This window comes from Mustela erminea, chromosome 4 (assembly GCF_009829155.1).
Source record: "Mustela erminea isolate mMusErm1 chromosome 4, mMusErm1.Pri, whole genome shotgun sequence".
NCBI classification, from domain to species: domain Eukaryota; kingdom Metazoa; phylum Chordata; class Mammalia; order Carnivora; family Mustelidae; genus Mustela; species Mustela erminea.
In genome coordinates, this window is record NC_045617.1 from 91424818 (window position 1) to 91446415 (window position 21598).

The 21598-nt window shown below is 38.8% G+C and overlaps 1 protein-coding gene across 3 annotated transcripts in view; it reads right to left on the bottom strand.

The window, feature by feature from the left end:
* The window catches only part of SUPT3H (SPT3 homolog, SAGA and STAGA complex component), a 560098-nt gene that overhangs the window by 134125 nt on the left and 404375 nt on the right, over positions 1-21598 (bottom strand). The gene's annotated exons all lie outside the window — the stretch shown is intronic.

The following is a 21598-nucleotide window of genomic DNA, read 5'->3' on the forward strand; positions in this document are numbered from 1 at the left end:
GGAATGAGATTCTGGCCAGGAAAGGAAAAAATTCCCTGAGATTTTAATTTTTTTTCTGCTTTGAAGGACTTTCGGTAAGTTTTCTTTATCATAGTTGTGGATTACATAAGTACAACTAATGTCTGGATATTTTTACATTTTTTTAAACTGAAATTATTCTTTCTTCATTTTGTTTGATTTGGGTAGTGGTCAACTTAATTCCGATGATATATCTGTTGATAGAATGAATAATGGTACACTAGCTGCTGCTCAGTACAGGAAAGATAGATGGGGTGGTGGGAGTTAAGGTAAAATTTACTAACTCCTGTGGTTTCTTCTAAGACCATTGACTATTTTTTCCTTGCTTCTCTTCTTCTACTCTGTCCCCCCCTTCTTTCCTTCCTAATCTCCTCCTCACCCCATAGATACAAACATGCATGTATGCTGACATAAACCCAGACTTATTTACCCTCTAGTTTCGAGTATCCTTTTTGAACATGTATCATCTATGTAATTACATAATGTACATACATACACTACATAATACACACATATGTGCATGAGGATCCTCTCTGCAGTGTATCTGAAACATTATGTTTCCTAAAGGGTATATTATTGGGTGAATTTTTATATACTTTGAAGTATTTTTTAAAAGGATTTATTTATTTTAGTGGGGAGGGGCAGAAGGAGAGGGAGAGAGAGTCCCAAGCAGACTCCCCAGTGAGCACAGAGCCTGATGTGGGGCTCAACCTCACAACCCCAAGATCAAGACCTGAGCCGAAAACAAGTCAGATGCTTAAATGACCACACCACCCAGGCACTCCTACTTAGAAGTATTTTTTGATACGTGAATGCATTATTTAGTTTTGCCCTTTTAAGTGTATTTGATACATAACTCAGTAAGTGTATGCTAATGGACAGCAGCAAGAGAGAATTTTGAACATCAGAAATCAGTTACTGATGTGTTTATTAAAAAAAGGTCCAAGGTTAACAATGTATCATTAATGTGGCTTTGTCTGACTATATCAGGGATCTCTCAGATTTTTTTTCTAGCTCCTAGAGAATTTGACACATGGTAAATGAACAATGAAACCTCCGTGGAATGAACAAATGCTACCATTTTAGTTTGCAATCAGGGCGGACTACCATCACTAACATCACCATAATGTGGCTAGTTCTTGATTATCTATGCATTCCTATAAGTCTTCTCTGCTGCTCTCCGGCCAGGCAGCCTCATCCCACCCAACACATGCGAAACAGAAAGGACTTAGATAAATACAGAAAAAGAAAATTCATAATGGGACTTTTCTTCCACAAGTTGGACAATTGATATTTGGTTTCTGCATACATGGTTACATGGTTCATGTATCTGAGTAGTATTTCTGGAAATGAAAGTTAGGAAAAGTCATCCCAAGAGGTTCAGGCTGTCAGGGTTGCCAGGTTTAATCAAGTGAGGCATTTAGCTAGATGGGAATCCTGAACCACACTTAAAAGACACTGAAGGACTTTCAGTGATCCCAGCTAGCTTCATTCCTTTCAGATGCCCGACTGAGTGTCTATCATCTTTTCTTCATCAAGCATTGTACTTAGGTTTCAATTCCTCTAGCATCCAAATAGTGGAGCCCCATGAAGCTGGCCCTAGGGTACATGCAGGAAGCCAGTGACTAAGCATCCAAACAGCAAACGCTCAGGGAAGAGCAGCTGACTTGACAGCAAAGACGCACAGGCATCTACAGAGCCAGGCATGTCGGGGCACCCAGGTGGCTCCGTCATCTGGCTCTCAGGGTTGTGAGATCAAGTCCTGCGTTGGGCTCTGTGCTGAGTGTGGAGCCAGCTTAAGATTCCCTCTCCCTCTGCCCCTCCCCCTCCATGTGTATGTGTATACTCTAAAAAAAATAAACAAGAAGAAATAAATCAAAACTACAGAGCCGGAGGGTTCATCTTGTTCAAACCCCCTCATTTTAAAGATAAGGAAATTGAGGTTCAGAGAGAAGTGATTTGCCAAAGGTGATCCACGTTAGCATGGAAGTCCAGGACTCTCAGTTCCCAAGCCAGCTTATTTTCATTATGAGAAGCTGTCTTCGACCTACAGTAATGTTTTTACTCCAATATTTTTCTTTGGAATCCTCTAAAGTCTATACATTCCCTACTAAACCGTAACACACGGCCACCATAGTTAATGTGCTCAAAGTGTTCATGGCCAAACAAAATTAAGTAAGGCCCTGGGTCAGCGAAGAAGGCACAACCTGGGGATAATTAAATGCAGGGTGTTCCAAATGTAACGTAGCTGACAGTGCACAGGTGTGCTGCAAACACATCACAGGTGTGCAAACACACTGTAGCCCCAACCACCTTTTCAGTGCTGCACAAGATTGGGGCAGCAAAACCCCTGGGCTGGTACCTCATGATAAGCTGCCTTGTTCATTTACCTCAGTGTGGCATACACAATTTCATTTTCTGTGTGTGCTCTGATGTGAGCGAGGTTGGGCAGCAGTTCTATGAACACCAGCAACCTTGATTAGTACATGACACAGCGCACGTGTGCTATTCACAGCATGGTCAAGTGCACTCAAAATGAGATTAGAGACACGGATTGGCAGTCAAGGATGCTGAGGATGATACAGATATGGTCATCATGCTAATTTCTGTTTACTTCTCTCTCTTCCCCATGAATTATTTCAAATAACCAAAGGAAAGGGACAAAAGTGGCCTTGCAAAAGGATCCAAATCACTCAGCATCTGATTATATTATCTCTAGTCTGTACAATATCACCTCAAAGTTGGGAAAGGCAGGAAATATCTAACCATCATAGGCTCTGTGTTCTTTAAAGATAGTAACTATGTTTTCCTTCTCTAATCTCAGGCCAGTTTTTGGCTTGGATTTACCGGGGCCCCAGTAAATGTTGCTGGCTCACTGAATGAGCAGATGGGTAGATGGATGGAGGCAAAAGAAATTAGTATAAATCTTTGTTGTCTGATCTAAAATCAGGAACTGTAATATTTGTGATTAAGTTGTCCGAATTCCAGAGATGGCAGGCAGCTTTTTAAAGACAAAAGTCTTTAAAAAAGCTTGGTTCCTATTTCCTGTATTATCCTGATTCCACTTTCCCTTCCGCCTCGATTCAGATCACCCATTCCAGTCCACATGGAAGTGCTCACTGACAGTCCTTTTCTATTCCCGGTACTATAGGAAATCTCTGGAAAAGATGCAAGGGGGAAAATCATAAGCCTCATAGGACAGCATGGTCACAATGACAAGGCTGACAATGCCTATCTATTCTTTTCAGAGAGTAGCACAATAACTTTTTTTTTTTTTAAAGATATTATTTATTTGACAGAGAGAGAGAGAGAGAGAGAGACAGTGAGAAAGGGAATACAGCAGAGGAAGCGACCCAGGGAGCAGGAAGCCCGATATGGGGCTCAATCACAGAACCCCGGGATCATGACCTGAGCCAAAGGCAGAAGCTTAATGACTGAGCCACCCAGTGCCCCACAATAACCTTTAAAACAAACTGTTATAACAGCTCCGTTTTACAGTTGAGGACACTGAGATTTCAGAGAAGTAAAAAAAAAATTTTTTTAAAGACATATAGTTGATAAAGAGGCCAAGCTAATAAATAAAACTTGGATCTAAATGACTTCTCCGAGGTCTATCACTGAATAATCATGGCAAATTAACCACAGCTTCTGTTCATACTGGATGTTCTCAAATTACACAATGGACTGCCACACGAATGAAAGGTCATCTCTGGACTAGTCATGCTTTTGTATCTGCAAGACCAGTTTGTTTTCTTCTTATCTGTTAATTCTACCAACTCTTTGGTTTCATTAGGTATTAGTACTGCTCTTGGAAACTCATGGTGTACACCCAGAGGCTTTTTAAAAAATTAAACCTTACTAGTATTACAACATAACAAAGTATTACCATATAGGGGCAAGGAAAACTCACTTTTGGAAGAATTATTCCTAAGATTTTCCAAGCACCCAACGATATTATCAAAATTTCATTCGAATGGCTTTCTAAAAAGGTAAGAGAGAATAGTTATGCTAATAGTCATTCATCTCACTACCAAGAAGTTACAGCTTTTTCTGGTTATTGTAAAACAAACTCAGAAGGCAGAATTCCATGCCAGATGAACTCATTTTTTGGGGGGTCCTACCTAAATGAAAACAGGGAAGGAAATGTCCCAACAGATGCATTACCTAGTGTAATCCGTTTGTTTGTTTGATACCTTGAACACAACAGACTCCTAGTATGGATTTGTTAATTTAAATGTTCAGTACCATGTTTTCATTTCAATTAACATGAAACTGCTTGTGTCTTGGAAAAATACTTTCAGCAGTGACAATCACCATTTGCCTCTATCCCTACCAGTCTGAGGCCAGATTACTTATGCAGCATACAGTTTCACTTAAATTCTCCACATGCTTTCACTGAAGCATATGTAAAGGTTAGAGAAACTATGTGCTGGCATTATCTCTTGGCGGCTTCTCAAGACACATGACATTTATCTTTCTCCAGCAATACGGAATCACAGAACATAACTTTTAAACCAAAATGAAAGTTTATCTGTCTCACTTCCACCTTGGATTTTTTTAAAAAAATCTTACTTTGATTACTCTTAGAAGTCCCATGATTGAAATGTGAAGTCCCTTCTGCATGGAAAAGGCAAAATGCCAACAGTAATCTGCCAAGGACCTCATGTTAAACAGGAATCGGCTGCTGAAGTCGAAAACCTCTGATGGAGTGGTTGGTGGCAGCATCCAGCAATGTGAAGGCATGCAAATTACGGAATGTGTATACATGTTCATATATGTTGTGGTTCATCTGCCGAATGATACTAAATAGATCAGTAAACACCACAGACTGCTCAAGAAACTTAGAAACCATATCCCCAGCTCCCTGCAGATAAAGAAGCTGAGGTTAAAGGGTTTACCTGGATTGTTGCAGGGTCATCTTGGTACCGAGGTGTGTGCTCATTCTGCTTGGGGATCGGTCTGTAATTAAGTGGATTCTCCTACCCAAGAGTCAAGTGAGTCTCCCTCCAACCATCTGGTATGTTTTCTTTGCTTCTACACCCAACTACAGGGCTCATCAGTTTGGGCCTGGAGTCCTGCAACCAGTTCCTGGCTGGTTCCTTCCAAATATTTTAACTCTCCCAACCCATCTGGGTATGACAACTTTAAATAAAAATAGAGAGAAAAGGCTGTGGCACATAGCAAGACCTTACCATATTGGGGCCTCCTGGAGCCCCCTCACCCCACTTTCATTCATCTGCCTCATAAACTTAAACAAATGGCTCTCAGGTGATCACTGTATCAAATTCAAGCTCAAATGCTTGGCTTCCAAATGCAGGCATAATCTGGCTCATTCTCTATAGGCAAGCAGTGTTCTCACCAAACCTAATATCTTCTGTGCTTTATTCAGATCACCCTTTGTCACATCTGCCATGTTGCTGACCTGTGTTCCCCGCCCCCCCCCCCCCACCCCATGACTGTGCTGGCCATCTCCCTCTCCTCCACACTGTATTGAACTCCTTCCCCTTCAGCATAGGTACCACCTCCTTTAGGAAGTTTTCTCTGAAGTTCTCAGGGCACCCTGATTTCTCTTCTGGAACGTTCGTTTTTCTAGATAGATTACACCCCTGTACTTTTCCATGTGTCCTACACTTATATCCCCTTAAAAGTTGTAGTTCTAAGATTATTAACTGAAAATGGCAGTTGAGAACTGGAATCTTTGTGTCTTGATTTATGATTAAAACACACACACACATGTGTGTGCGTGTGTGTGTGTGTGTGTGTGTGCCTGTGCAAATATCCAGAAGCATGCATGGTATATTTTAATAGTACATATCTCTGGGGTTAGGATCACAGGGAGGCTTTAGATTTTCACTTTCACATTTCAGTGATGTTTTAACTTGTTCTTAGGTGAATTACATTAAGAAAAAATATTTTTAAAAATAAAAAGAATCTGGGGCTCCTGGGTGGCTCAGTTGCTTAAGTGGCTGCCTTCAGCTCAGGTCGTGATCTCGGGGTTCTGGGATAGAGTGCAGCCCGTGTCTGGCTCCCCACTCAGCAGGGAGTCTGCCCCTCTCCCTGACCATCCCCTCAAGTTCTCTCTCTGAAATAAATAAAATCTTTAAAAAAGGAGAGAGAGAGAATTCAAAAGTAAAGAAACTCCTTTTGAATTAACTTTGCTTGACCTACAGGAGGTCATTAAATAAATGTCCACACACACAAATAAGCAAAGCTTTTATCAAGAGGCAGAAAATCACAGAGAAACAGCACAGGTTTGGATATACATCCTCACAGAGTGAGAGAGTGCTGGCGAGAGAGGGGGAAAAGAGAATGTTACTGTATTATTTAGGGAGCCAATGCAATCCTCACTGTTTCTGAATCATACAACTGAATAAAAAGAAAATATATTTTCTGTATCACTGTCTAAAAAAAATAAAGCTTTCCATAGGTGCTTATTTGTTCTTGCCACATGATTTTTCAAAATAATCAATTTTGTGTGTCCAAGGTATTAAGAATGTATTACAGTAATCATAGGAAGTTCCCTAAAGAAGTAGTTATTAGACTCTAGGAGAACATTGAAGGGGTTTAAAGGGAATTTTGTGCTAAAAATAAGTGAGTAATTCCCAGAAAGTACAAAGCAACAGTGACTGAGAAATACACAAAAGGATATTTGTGATAGTGGTTCATAATAAAGTTGTTCCAAAATATTGAATTTTGGGGGGTCTATAATGGGTCTAGATATATTAATTAATATGAATACAGGAGTTTTTTCTATTATATTCTAAACTATCAAGAACAAGCATGAATTGGTCACATAAGGAAAATACAATTGTTACTTAAATAGTATACTTAAAATTGTTTCAATATCTATTAAAATTTTTTAAATATGAATTTATTAAGCTAGTAGTGGGGAAGATTACACACAACAAATTATTTCCTATCCTGGAATAAAATGTGTGCTCTCTAAGAAAAGTATAATTTTTTTCCTTGTAATCTAGTACCACGCAACCACACAATTCCATGTTTAGTTATAAATCCTCATACAGTGTTAGAACTTATTTTTACTAACATTTCCCTGAAACTGTAAACATGCTCTGGAATAACTAGGTTGGCAAGTAATGTAAGAAGCTACGTGAGCTTCTACCCAAACTAGTTCTTTAAAGTAATAGAAGAAAACTGACCTCTTTTTTGTTTTTCTGATTGAGGATGCTGTAACCCTTTTTTGTGGCTTTTATTTGGCTGCATATTCAAAAGTGCACGTGCTGAATTAATACATGTAAGCTCTTTAGGTATTCTGAATAACATTCCTAAGCATTCTCATTGGTTTATGTAATATCCAGATGAGTTGACAGGGCTTTAGAGTCTAGCAAATATAGGAGGATATAATTAAATATTTTAGTTATTTGGGATAAAATTTTACAAACCTGCCTAGAAAACATGCATATAAAGCCAATCCTGCATAAAATGTAGTCCACATTTTCTCTTTAACCTTGAGTTAGAGTTGTGGACCTTTCCATTTTCATTTAGAAAGATCAAATTCTCAAGCAGTTTAACACACATATTGAATGGAGGCTGGCTTCACTTACATAGTGGGAAAATCTGGCACCTTTAAAATAAAATCCTATGGAGGAGGAAGCTTGTCAGTGCAACGTGGCTCTCATTATCCTCTTCAAGGATATAGATGGAACTCTAACAGAACAAGGGAGTTCCTGCTTGGAATCTCCCTTTGTTGCTACCTTGGGATATATTTAATTTTTTTTTTAAGGATTTTATTTTTGCATGTAAAAATAAAATTCTTATCTTATATTACTTCATCAATTAATTCCCTCTAAGGCCCCTCAGCCCTACCTTTAAAAATATATCTAGAATAAACCATTCTTTATCACCTTCCACCTTCGCTGCTACTACTTTGGTTCAAGCCATCATGATCCTCTCTCCCTAGACTACGGCAACAACCTCCTAATGGGTCTTCCAGCTTCCACTCTTCCTCCCCCCACCCCTGCCAGTCCATTCACCACACAACAGCCAGAGGGAGCCTTTAAAAGATGAAAACCGGGGCATGTCATTTATGATCAAAACTTCCAATGGTGTCTCATCATGCATAGGATAAAAGTCAAAATTCTCAGGATGGCCTAGAAATTGCTATACAGTCTTGTTCCCTGTTAACTCTCTGGTCTCATTTCCTAGTACTCTCTCTCCTCCTTACTCTGTATCCCAGCCACACTGGTCTATCCTGAGGTTTCTCAAGAATGCCAAACACACTCCCATCCCAGAGCCTCTGCATTTGCTACAGCCCTGTCCCAGTGATTTTCCTGCCGCATCACTTGTCTGGCTTGCTCACTCATTTCCTTCAGGTCTCTGTTCAAAGATCACTTATCAGAGAAGCTGTGTATGACCAACTTCATATAAAACAGCAGTTTCTTGCTGGTCATTCTCTATTACGCTGCCTCCTTTTTCTTCAAAGCTCTGGCTATCATCTGCCACACTAACATATTTATTTGTTTATTGTCCCTTTCCTCTGAACTAGAATGCAAAGGTACTTGAAGGTAGAGACTGTGTCTATTTTATTCACTGCTAAATCCCCAAAGAGCTGGACACACAGTAGGTGTTTCATAAACATTAGCAGAATTAAATACATATTTATATTTATATTCATTCTACATTCTGTATGTGGAAAAGCTAAAACCTCGAAGGCAGGTTTCTCAGCCTTGGCACTACTGACATCTTTGTTGTGGGGACTGTCCTGTGCATTGTAGGATGTTCACTGAATTCCTGACCTTGACTGACTAGATACTAACAGCTTCTACCTATTTCTTCCTGGGTTGTGAACACCAAAATGTCCCCAAGTATTGCCAGATGTCCCCTAGAGGGCAAAATCATACCCAACTGAGAACAACTGCTCTCAGGGGAAGGGGACGACCCCTAGTTGACTCAGTACTATGTGTCAGGTGCCATGGTTGGTCCTTTCCATTATCTCTTTTAAGTCTTCTAATAATCTCAAGGGGCACATGTGGTTCTTATTTTTAAAATGAAGAAGCTATAGCTCAGATGTTAGGTGACTTGTCTAAGGCTGCTAAACAAATAAGGTTGCTGCCATCTCAAACCAAGTCTGTCTTATCCAAAGTTTATGTTCTTTATTTTTGCTATGAACCCTCATAAATGAAATGGCCAAAAACAGAGATCCTTTGATAGAGGCAAGAGAAGTGGACTTAAGAGTCCTCCAATTTTCCTCCTCCTCTGAAAGGTATTCCCCAGTGAAACACCAAAAATCGTAAGACAGAATTTGAAAACCACTCACTCTCCTACGCTGTCTGCCCTTCAAGGAACAAGCATTATGCTTCTGTATCTGGTTTCAGAACTGAGGCCATTTTAGACATGAGATTCACAAGATGTCCATGATACTGAGGGAATAATTAACCCCCATGTGTCAGTCTGGGTCATCTTTAAAAATGTAATCATGTTGTGTCATTTCAGTTAAATCCCTCCTTGGTTCTGACACTACGGTCTATTGCAAAAATGACAGGTTTATCTGTGGGGCACACACGAAAGAGTGCTTCTAAAATTAGGACCAAAACTCATGCTGTTACTTGGAATGCTCCTGAGTCAATGCAACAGAGCCCCTGCTCACCTTGCATTAGAACCCTCCTCCCTGTCCACAAGCCGCACTATTGCTACCAGAAATGCCCAGCAGCAGCGCAACTAGCTGGCTCAGTAATGGATCAGAACGATCAGTTTAAAGTTTTCCTGTTCAGAATATATGTTTATAGTTGTATATACAGCATTTTAAAAACTGGCTATTTCTAGAGTAAACTTAAGTATTGTAACTAGGAAGATAGCTTAATACGATGGTCAAATGATTCATTTAGGAATTTTCAACTGAAGGAAAATATTACTGTAGACCAACTTTGATATGAATGGGGCTATCAAAAAACATGCTTTAACAGTAAATCTGAATCACACACACTTTAAAAATTCATAAAGAAGGAAGACGAAGTGATGAGAAAATGAATAATGATTATGCCCCAGTGAAGAAATGAAGTCACCAGTCTCTGGAAAATTCTCAAGGGAATGTATTATAGAGGAAAAAAATAGGCTTTTACAACTGGGTACCATGTGAGGTAAGATGAGCAACAAAACAAACCAAATTAAATTGTTTATTCCCTACCAAGAACGTGCTTCATCATTTTACAGCTGAAGTTTCTTTTCTCATAACTGGCTGAGTTGTTTTCATGAGTCAGAAGTGAACAAGTTCATCAACAGAAATAGGCCACAGACACTGATGTAGCTGAAAGCACGAGTTAACATAAAACAAAGGAAGAAAATGATTTCCAGAGTATGCCAAGTTTTAATCACTGAAAAGCACCAGCAACAGACTTGACCAAATATGGCTATAATGTGAATACAACAATCATCATCATAGCTATCGAAATTGCTTTTGTTTCCAATGTAATAGATGAAAATTCCTATATATTTAACAGGAAAAAGCAGAAATGTCTACACATTCAGAAAAGGAATGTCTATTTTCAACTCTTATCTTTAAAAAATTCTACCTACTGAACTCAGAAAATAAACGAAACCAGACACCATCTTTATAATCACTGTGTTTTCAAGATCTCTGAAAGATTAAGCACTGGAGGGATTTATCTCCTGAAGAAGCCCTGGATGCACTCAGATTCGGTGTTTCCAGCAGCCCGAACACTATGACAGCCTCGTGGGCTTCAAAGAATGCAGAGCAGCGAAATCCCCTGGAATCATAAATGTAAAACCTATAATTATGGTTATTTAACAAAATGGTTTCTGTTAAGATATTTGATGATGAAATTCCCATCCTCAGATGTCAGTGCCCAAATTTTAATCAGCCTTTACTCATAAGTAAATGTGTTCTAACTGTTATTTGATTAAATGTCAGTGGCCATTAGGCCCAGTTCTTAAGTAAGAAGGCTTACAGCAGGCATGCCACAGAGAGGGTGTGGAATGGATTATGAGGAAAGATGAAGAAAGGAGAATTGTTTTAGTAACTTGGTGATGTGAGGCACAGTTTCACCTTAAAGCAACCACAAAAACTTGAAAGAAGCAGAGGGCAACTTTGGCAGCCGGCACAAGGGAAACTCAGAGGTGGTAAAATGGGTGAAGTCAAGTGAGGAGGAATCAGAGCACAGAACAGCAGCATTTCTGAGTTTCGTGTATATTGTCTGACTTTCTGGTCCTCTCAACAACTGTGAGAGGTAGGAAGATCTGCTGCTAGCGACGTCTCCATTTTAGAGACAAAGAAACTAAAGCTTGCTTACTCTCTGTGGCTTTTTAAAAAAACTTTTGAAATAATTTTAATTTACAGAAAATCTGCAAAATTTAGTATAGACAATTCTGTATCTTCTTCAGCCAGCCGTACCACCCCAATCTCTCCTTAAACCTTCTGATCTGAGAAGCCAAGCTGAGTCATGTGTTCAGTACTGGGATTAGAGTTTCTGTGGCTTTTCATAAAGGCAGGACATACTGCTAGAGAGACTTATGATTCCTACTCCAAACCTATGCTCTTTTCACTGTATCATTGACTCCTTTAACAAAGCTCCTTTAAATATAGAATTTTCTTTCTGAATATAGACAGGACTATCCAAGTAAGTTTGACCCGAGTGAAATTACTCAAAGGGTACAACTATACTTTACTACTATATGTTACCATTCTACATACCTATAAAGTGTGCAGTAATCTAGAACACTCTAACTGAAATGTTCTTTAGTGGCTCTAGTAAGAAACTGGTTTAGTTTTTATGGAACTGAAAATCCTAAAACTTGAACTATGTGCAGTTTTGACAAGATCTAGAAATGCATTCTAACATGAATATTTAGTAAGATGTAAGTGAACAAATGTCACAAAACTACAGAGTGACTTCTGAAGAAGCACACTGAAATTTCAGTCATTTTGCTGGAGGAGAGCAGGCAGTGTTAGATAGCCCCAATAATTTGATCTTTCATAGATGCTGTAAATTCCTTCACTGATTCTGGTTGTACTCGTTATGAGAGGAACGTTGTATCTAAACTCAGTTCCATTTGTATGTGTACCCTGGGAATTTCGCCATATTGCACATTTTTATAGAGAAGATGTGGTGTGAGAAAATAGCTACTACTTGGGGGTGCTGGGTACTGAGCTAGGTACATTATATTTGTTATCATAAATCCTTCCCAACAGTTCCAAGAGGCAGGTTCTGTGGAAGAATCTGAGACTTGGAAACATTAATTTGTCTAGGGTAACAAGGCTACCCTGGTACAGGTGATTTGAACACCGAAATCTGTCTAACCAAAGCTAGTGCTCTGGTTAGAACACCATGCAGTTTAAAGAGAACATTAGAAGGAAGACAGACATGCCATAGTTTCCTGAAAGAGAAAAATAATTCTGTCATTCCATAATAAAGGCTTTATCATCTTTTGTGATGACTGCACCCATCCTTGATTAGGAAAATAAAGCCGTTGAGAAAATATACTCAGCACTGGAGAGCGGATGTATAATATGGTGTGTGCGTGCATGTGTGTGTGCGCACGCATACACGCAAGCACGCACATATGTGTTGTCAGTTTGTAGCTTTTAGGAGGGAGTGCATTGCTGTGACATAAACATGGCCTCATCTGTCTGGAAAGGTCATCCTCTTTGAAGAAGTAAGAAATAAGAAGGGGGGGCAGCGTGAGGTGAGAGTGGGGAGAACAGTTTAGTTGGCTGGTCACAGCCGTCCAATAACCCTGATGGTCACTGAAGCAACAGCCTTCGTAACCAGACTGACTGCGGGTAGGGGCATTAAACAAAACAAAACAAAACAAAACAACAACACAAAAACACACCATGTAGGCAACACTGAAATGAATGGTGAACATGTGATCTTGCTAAAATAACAAATTAAAATTCTTCATAGCATAAAAGTCAACTTCTTAGAATTCTTTAATACTGGTGCTTTCCTGGTACATTTACAATATGATGAAATGAACTAAAATTTGATTTCTACACAACTTTTAAGTGAGACTCCTTCTGTACCACATCGGGTATCCTATAAGTACAGTGAAATGAAGCAGCACTTTATAGACCCTCCTTTGCATAGTATTCTTTAGAGGGTAGAAAAACATACAGCCCAGATGAGACTTATTTTCTATGGCACAGCATTTTAATTTCTTAAGTATCAGCATGGGTATTTTGATCCACAACAACATCAAAACCTAACATCAAGTCTTTTTTCCTGTTTTCCTCTGGAATGTAAGAGAAAGTAAATCTAATAAATGCTAAATGATTTCTTCAATCTTTCAGGGTAGGGAAGTCTGGATAAACACAACCCTTTAAATAATACAAGACTTAGGCTGAAACTCATTAAGACATTAACACTTGTCCTGTAAGTAGGATAGTTCCTTGACTATCATAGCCACATGACAAAGTATTCCTTTGATATAAAAAATCAGACTTAATTTGTCAATAATCTAAGAATTAACAAGAAGGAAAAAAAACAGTGTCCACTTTGGAGCGGACTATGAGAGCCCATACAGAAGCCTGTGGGAGAGGGGCCAGAACAAGCCACCATTTTATACCCTCCTTGACACATCAAAAGTGATGAGTTCACAGGACAGCTGAGAATTATCTGCTCTCATCATGAGGCAGGAAGAAATTTTGTTTCACAACTTATGAGTTCATTTTGCTGGCATAAGCTAGGCCCTGTCTGAGAGAACCCGGATTTCTACTAGCATCAGGCAATACAGAGTCCAACTGCTGCTAAATGGAATGCAACTGTCAAATGCCTTCCATTTATGACTTGTGAATAAAACTATTTTTATACCAGACCAGGCCTATTCTAGGACATTAATGACTTTCTTGAAGTTTATTCTCAATTTTATCAACCTGGCCTCATCCCCAGGTTTTCCTAGTTAAAATATTTTTGGTTGCATGCAATTTGATTCAGAATTACAGTTACTTAAGCAAGACACTGGAGATTGTCTCCAGCAAGACAATAAGCAAGATTCTGGAGATGATAAGTTCAGACTTGACATACCCCTTGCTGAAGTCATGAGGACCTCAGTATCTTCCAGCATTAGATCTGACATTTTCCTAAGATGTGGCTTTTTTTTTTCTTTCCCATTTAAAAAGTCAGTTATCCCTTTTATTGAGATATAAATGACATCTAATAATGTATAGGCCGTGACTTTGTCTTCACGATTCAGAACGGCTTTTAGAGCTCCAGATGGTACATCCGCACAAAGCCATCAGATGTAGGAAGGTGAGGAAAAAAATGCACTCCTGTTTTAAGAAAACTAACAGGGTGGTTAGATAGAGTATTCAGGCTTATATTTTACTGGCCAGATCTCCGTAGTATGATCAGACCTAGTGGCCAGGTAGGAAGAGGAAGGCCATATTGTGTCAGGAGGGCAGTATCACCAGCCACAAATCAGTTTTGTTACAAAAGAAGAAGCGAATGGCTATTGGGTGGTAAGTAGCTGCCTCTATCATGCTGGCATAGGACTGAGGTAGGAGCCATCACATTTACGTGATTTAGCATACCTATTTCTAGGCCTGATCTGTACCAGTCATAAGAGCTGAGGCTAAAGAGATTCTCTCCCAACACATCACTCACCAACTTAAAAAAATGCATTTTATATATTTTTTAACTTCATGGAGTGTTCTCAGAAGATAAGGAAAGGACAACACTAAGTCAAACAAATAACCAGGAACAAGCCTATTCCAAAGTGACTGAGATGCTCTGTCTAGAAGAAATCGATTTAGCTGCATTTAATCTCTTCCTAAGTCAGGGGCGGCACAACAACTACTCAATGAAGGTGAGTGATATGAAAATGGGCTTGGCAAATGATTCACTCCAATGGGGGCTAACCGCCCTGCCATTTTTAGTCTATGCACTTTGCATAAATGCTGGCTGGCAGGGTGGGGACATCACTCTTGACCTGTTCTCTTCTTACCTTTTAGTGAAATCCTAGATAGAGTCAATGAAAAGCTACCAATCTCAAACTTCATCAAAGAAAGAAAAGATGACTGAAGTAGACTGGAATGGGAAGGGCTGAAGTGATCCCAAGAACAATGAACTCAAATGCGATAGAGAAGATCTTCAGCACTGGATATAAATCAGTGCAGGGTGAATTTTAATAAAGAGGCAGGCCATAATATCTGAAAAACACTTCTTCATTTTTTAATGAAAAACTTAAAATTGCAAAAAAGGCAAATATTGCAAACTTTTCAAGAGGTCCTACATTTATGCAGTTTTATTTTGGTGAGAAAGAGAACAAGCAACAAGCGAATGGGATGCCTTTCAAGATGTATCTGAAAAGGAAAGAAGGGGATACATCACAGGATTCATACAATTTCACCTCTCTCTATATTCAAAATCTACAGTGCTAAAGAATAACGGTGGAGTCCTAATCTTAATCTAAAGCTGTAAAATATTCTTACATAATTCTGAGGGCCATTCTACATCATCAGGGGAGGGCTGGAGTGCCCAGTGAAGACGATGCAGACCTGGGACTCAGAAGACCTGCACTTTAGGTCTTGGTTTTGCCTCTAACACAGGAAGGGAACCATTAGGCTGGTTGCTTCCTTGGTGGCTGAATTCTCTCTTCTTGAATACAGCTCTGATGATCTGTGGTTCTGTGGTTCCCTATCCTAGGGAAGTCTTAAAATGTTTAGAAATACTTTAGAACTGTGGGCCCTAAGATTTAAGAGACCAGACAACCTGTTCAAGTCGATGATGGAAAACAGTCTCAGTTGGTGTGCAGTGATTCTGATTTAGAAGAGAAATCACTGGGAGAAACCAACGGGTTCCTAACCTCTGGGAAACAGCAGGTATTTCAAAACCCTGGAAGAGTGTGTGCACCATATCGCCCACAGCAATGACACAGCCCTGTCACCCACTTCATGAACTTCCCACAGGACTCCCATTGCTCACACAGAAGGGCACTGGACTTAGAAAATCAGAAGGTGCTGCAATACTGAACGGAACAGATACTGTGGCATATATAAGAATCTGCATTTTCGTAACAGAGGGAGAGAGAAAGAAGAATTCCGGGTACTACCCCCTCCCCCCACTCCCCACCGCACTCCCAGGAAGTTAAAGGACAGGAAGATCACTATCCCTGTGGCTTCCAACACCTCCCCCTCAAATGCTCCTTTCTGGAGAGAATTAGGTCTGATACAAGAAACTTAACTAGACACACTGATGAACTCTGCTAAAAAATTTCAGTATATATCTTACTTATTCTTAAAAGAGATATTCAGCTTCCGTATAAGTTGCGTAGTAATATGCCTGTCTGAAATATGCTGAAAGTTTTTAGCAATCTGTTTTTTTTCTTAGAGAAATATTCAAAGGCGCGTAAATGTTCTCTGAAATGAAGAGCACATTTTCAAATGATTGTCTGACTTAGATAAACATAGATGCGCCCAAGAAAAGAGAAACTTTGTAATCGAATAAGGTTATTTATAAATCATCAAAGCCCAATACCTGTTCATTGTACTAGTCTATACACAGAGTCACTTAAGTAAACTTAAGTAAAACTAGTAAAACTAGTCTTTGGTATTCTGATCATTAGAAATTAATAGTAAGCCTTCAAAAATGAAGGTAAATCCAGGAGATACATTTTAAACTTCCTTACTTCCTTTAAGAAAGTTAATGTCTATTTCCCAATAACAAAGGTGGAGGGTTCCTTTAGTAGGCAGGAATAAGAACATACCTTTGCATATTCCTTAAGAGAAGCATCTCCTGGGCCATTAACTGAAGAGGGGGAAAAGAAAAAACCTACCATGTCCCTATGAAAAAGAAATCAGATCTGGTATGCTTGTGACACTTTAAAGAGCATATTATGTGGGAAAACAAAATAAACATTTGACCTGGCAAATGAAAATGGATTTGGAGTTTCAACATATTTGGCAGACAGGTAGAATTAAATTCAAGTCAAGTATGCAGAGAAACTAATATAGTATTTAAATATTTGCTTAAGTAATACAGTATTTAAAATAACATATTTGAAGACATGTTTTTGTTGAAATGTTTTACAGTTTTAGTGAGGATGTTTTTTGAGAAAAAGCTTGACTGGAGCATATTTTACTTTCTCTCTTTGTCATTCTGTGAACTTCTGTGGGATTTCTATATGAGCCATTTTCCTTTAAGTCTCAGATAACTATGTAATATCCCCTGTAGCTTTTAAAAAGAAACTAGATTTAGATTACAAAAATGAATCTTGAAGTGAGATACTGATGGGCTCAAGAGCCAACTCCAGTGTGTTTGTGGGCATGCTATACAGGAGGAGGGGACGAACGGATGAATGGTCTGGGGCAGGAAGTGGCTTGGGCGTGGTCTGCCTACTTTTGCTGCCCCCATCACTGTAAGTCTAACCTTCCAAGCCTCCTCATGAGAGTGGGGCAGGAGGGCCCTGCCTTTCAGCCACATTGCCAGGTCTAGGCCTGGACACCCAGCACAAGGCGGGTCAAACAGAGGTCACTTCCTTGACACTTGAAATTGGTAATCCAGAGAACTGGGTCTGGCTCTCTCTAGGTGATGAAGCTAATTTGGGAGCACCTGCTGGCAGAATGTTACCTACCACACACAGAGAGAGAAGAAAAATTTGATTTCACTGGTGTCTGGGTTGTAGTTCCTGCAATCCAGCTGTATGTCTATCCTTGGGTTGCTTAGAAGACATACATCCTTACAACATGAGAAATTTGTCTATTTGTAGAGTTCACTATTTTCCTAAGCAACCTATCAAACAAATTATAAGTCAGTATTTTATAAATTTGTCCTCCCTAGTCTCTACATGAATCTGTGATCCTTTTTAAAAAAGATTTTAATTATTTATTTGAGAGAGAGAAAAAGTGAGCACAAACAGCGGGGAGAGGGAGAAGCAGACTCCCCCCTGAGCAGGGAGCCCGACATGGCACTCAATCCCAGGACCCTGGGATCATGGCCTGAGCCAAAGGCAGATGCTTAACTGACTGAGCCACCCAGATGACCCATGCATCCATGATCTTTGTACTGTCTGTACAATCACAGAAAGAAGAGTTGAAGTATACCTCCCATGGCACCTTTCCTTCATCATCCTGAAAAAGCTGATATCTTTCCTATATGTAACCAAGCTTTCTTTTATTCGATAGCACACTGAATTATATCTACATTATGAATTCACTATTAGGACATTGCCAGTAGCTTAGACATACATTACATAAAGGCTTAAACACAATCATCAAGTCCTTCACTCAGGTAGAAATGTCTTCCTAAATAACGTTGCAAGAAAGCAGGCTGAGGTACCAAATTTCTATTCAATACTGGTTTCTAAAACTAGTAGTTTTCTGTTTCCAGAGAAAACAAGCTTGGTAAGAGAATTTCTAGAGATGACAAGCAGTTCTGTGTCACTGAAAATTAATGAACATGTAAAGGTTCATAATTAAAACTAAATTATAGAATCCTCCAACTCATAAATATATCTTCAAAGTTAAAAATGTATCTTCTCACAAAAATACTGTCTTAAATGGTGGTTAATTTCCACATAATCTTTAAAAAACTCTCTAATCCTTATGCATCTATACTCAGTTTATATAGGGGTCTGAAGGGGCATAATTAAGAGAATTTTGTCCCCTTCCCATATGGATGAATACTGTTCAAAATTCTGAAAACATGAAGTTGGTATTTGATACCTTTTCACATTATTTTTTAAATCTCAACTTCCTAGCATCCTTCTTTTGAATTTTCTTCCCCACAAGCACACAATACAGCATACTGCTTAATGTTCTTTACTCTTTAAATTGCCCTATGGTTCAAAACTGCTTTTCTCCTTACTGACCAGAATAGTTTAGACCAAATCCCTTTCAGCTAGTGACTGAGATGTAAGCAATGTGATTCACATCAATATATAAATAACCAAATGTTCTTGGACCTTCATGTGTTTTCAAAAATTGTGAAAGAAGACACAGTAATCTCTTACCGACTATTTTGAAAATTTGTGGATTTAAGATAACAATGATTCACATTTGAAAAACAAGTATGATAAATCCATTATCTTTTCAAATCTGTGACTCTGCTCAGAAATTACCTGAAATGCCAAAGAAAAGCAAAAATAAAGCAAAATATCTTTACTCAGCCTTGAAATTAGGGAGGCTAGTAACTATATACAATCAAACCCAAGGAATTTCTTCCAGATAAAAATCACTACTTTTCTTCTACTTTCCTTTTCCAGATAATCCACACACTGGTTTTCCTTCCAAGCACTTACAGTTTTTAACTGTGATCCTACACAAGGCATAATCTCTGTACATCAGGGTCCTAATAAGAATAGACTGTACCACATGAGTACACTGTGATACTAGCTAATACATAGACTAGCATTTAGAACAGTGTCCGGCAGGTAGTAAGTCCTATACAGGACTCTGCTGTCATTACTACTATGGTTATTTCTATGTTATGCTACACATTCTGTCAAGGATATAGCTATTTTATGACTACTACTCTATATCCCCAGGATCGAGTAGTAGTAGGCACTAAGTGGGTAATCAAAGCATATTTATCAAATGAGAAATACTAATTAAATTTTAAGACTGATAAGTTGAGACACATAGGTTTAAGTTTCCTCAGAATTTAAAAATAACCACCAAAAAATTTAAACGCAAGGAGACTCTGAAGTTACAAATAAAAGACAAAGAAAACAGGGAGGGAAACATAAAGGACAGGATAATAAGATAAGAACATATTTTATGTCAATAAGCAATTGAAAGAAATTAAAGAAAAAAATCTTAAGATTTGGGGCAAAAGTCAAAATCCCACTATATATGCTGCTAATAATAGTTACATCCAAACCAACTGGCTCAGAAAGACTGAAAATAAGGATAGGCAAAGCTCTAACAAGCGTAGGTATTAATCTAAACAAGAGGGCCAGTTTCTACTAATGAAAGGTCCACCAATAATGACAAAAAATGCTAGAACTTCTCCCTCCTAATATAGGAAAACTGGATTGTATACAGCAAAAATAGCTGGAAATTAAAAGAGATATTTATCATGGCAGTGAAAGACTTACTTTTACTATATCTCTTGGTTTCTATTTGATTAAGCAGCGAAAAAAAAAAATAAGGGGTGCCCACAATGAACAACTGGGATGTGAAAGAAATAATCTATATTTATATTTATTATTTATATTTAAGTACAAATATATACTTATTTTTAATTTAAAAAAAATTGAACACATTTTACATGGACTGACATTTCTACCTTCAGTCAGTCCACAGGCCCAAGAATTGTGTGAGGTGGTTAAAACATCCTGAAAGATGGCAGTGCTCACACATGGACGGACTAACTGCGGTTCAATCATGAGTCCGTACAGCGTGAGGACAGTGCAGTTTGTTTCACCTTACTTGGAACAGGCGGGTGTCTTCACTGTGTCAATTAAAAAAAAAAAAAAAAAGACCACCAGTAGTAGAATCTGCGTAGCATTTTGAATTAAGATGCAACATGAACATAAAGGTCTTTTGTATCACCCACCCAAAGTCTCACAGGTTAATCCGAGCTAATTAAGTAAAAGTGTTATAGAACTTGAAGACAAGGGGCACCTGGGTGGCTCAGTGGGTTAAAGTCTCTGCCTTTAGCTCAGGTCACGATCCCAGGGTCCTGGGATTGAGCCCCACATCAGGTTCTCTGCTTGGCAGGGAGCCTGCTTCCCTTCCTCTCTCTCTGACTGCCTCTCTGCCTACTTGTGATCGCTATCAAATAAATAAAATCTTGAAAAAAAAAAAAGAACTTGAAGACAAATGAATTTTTTTTTTCTATTTAGAATACAAGTGTTATAAATTTGCTGAACTTTTCTGATGACCACTGGATGCTACCAATAGATATTTAAAGTGAATAAACACAACTTAAGTGTCCCTTTCAAGGTCAAAGCAGTAAACTATAAATGCTTTCATATGGCTGTTCCAAATGATGGACATCTATGATTTATGGATGTATAGAAAATTTTCATTATTATTGCTTGTTTATACAACATATATTTATATGTGAGCACCTACTATAATTATATGCTATTGTGGGCACTGTAGATATTGTAGTGGACACAACAAACAAAGCTCTTGACCTTCTGGAGCTTACATTCTCTTGGGGGAAGACAGTAAACAAGTATATAAAAGAGTGAAGATAAGTGCTATGAACAAAATGTAGTAGGAAAAGTAGACAGAGAATGACTGGGTAGGAGAGGTATTATTTTTGTCTTAATTGCTTGGGCTGCCATAACAAATGTATGGTGGCTTAAACAACAGAAACTTACTTCTCACAGTTCTGGAAGCTTTAAGTCCAAGGTCAAGGTGCTGGCATGGTCACATTCTGGTGAGAACTCTTCCTGGCTTGCAGACAGCTATCTGCCTCCTGTGTTCTCACATGATAGACAGAGTCCATTCCTCTTCTTGAAAGTGCACTACTCCTATCATGAGGGTCTTACCATTGACCTCACCAAACCTAATTATTTCCCAAAGGCCCTATTTCCAAATACCATCACATTAGAGGGCTTCAACATATGTATTTATGAGGGGACATGATTCACTCTATAGCACCTTCCTATTGGAAGTCTAGGGCAGGTCTCTGTGGTGACGCTATTGGAGCAG